Consider the following 1,193-nt stretch of genomic DNA (forward strand, 5'->3'; position numbering starts at 1 on the left):
GCCAGAGGAAGATTATTTGCAAACAGACTGAGGGCAGGCAGGATTTTTCATCACCCCTCCCCACCAAGGTCAGCACTTTACCTAAATTTGAATATTCCTCTGACTTCAGAATTCCTTTTCCTGCTTATTTGTTATCCAGGGGAAAGATTTGTGATGCAGAGTTTAGGCCTATAGCTGGGTGTCATTCTATAAGCATCCCTGCAATGCCCTGTATAATTGTTTTAACCCAGAAATGCCCTAGATGGCCCCCAGTCCACCATCAGGTACACTGATCAGGTACATCAGGTCACTCCTCTCTGGCTGGGGCCTGATGAATGTACTTTGGTTATGTCAAGGGGATGTCAACCTTTCATGTCGGAAGGGCTGAAAGATGCAGCCTGATTAGCAGGGGAGGAGGTGTACCACCGGGATCAACAATCCATGGGCAGCACAGACACAGCTCTACCAATTAAACACTAGAGTGCTTCCAATCTGGGTGGGAAACACACACTGCCCTACACTCACCTGAGTGCCCTCCTGGGGCTTCTCCCAGGACTGGAAGCTAAAGGGCTAATGCCAGGCACAAGGAGGGAGCCCCTGGGACCCTATACAGCCTTCAGCCTGCACCCTGTCACCTATTTTCAGTAACATCCCCTAAATATACAGCCTATAAAGGCAAGAGACAGATGAAATGCAGGGCAATTCTGAGTTACCCTTTCCTCCGTGACGGCTCTGTCACTCAGACACAGAGCAGGGCTCACCTCTCCCAGGCCCTAAGTGATTTGTGCAAGTGACTGTTGAATGCAAGTGGGAGTGCAAGAAGCGGACACAGAATAGAACAAAATGGAGCAAATGATTGTTGAACTACAGATAGCGATTGCAAAGGAGTTGATTATTGATGGCTTAGTGGAATTTGGATGGTGCAGAATGTGCAAGGAAAGATTGATAAGTTGACAGAAACGTGCAAAACAGTAGTTTTGCAGTGAGTGTGCAAGCACTGACTGTTAAATGGCACACAGTGGCTGTATAGGAGGGGAAGCTGGAAGAATAGTGAAGACTAGTTGATAACATGGCCCCAGGGAGTATTCAGTGACTTGCAGTGGGTGCAACAAGACTTTGTTGAATAGCACACAGTGGGTGTGTGAGAATAGAAAATTTGATGGTGAGCATGGGAGGAGCAATTGTTAAATGCTGCAAGAGTGTGCTGGAGTGAA

Source organism: Balaenoptera borealis (genome assembly GCF_965194805.1).
Source record: "Balaenoptera borealis genome assembly, chromosome: 2".
In the NCBI taxonomy this organism is placed as follows: Eukaryota; Metazoa; Chordata; class Mammalia; order Artiodactyla; family Balaenopteridae; genus Balaenoptera; species Balaenoptera borealis.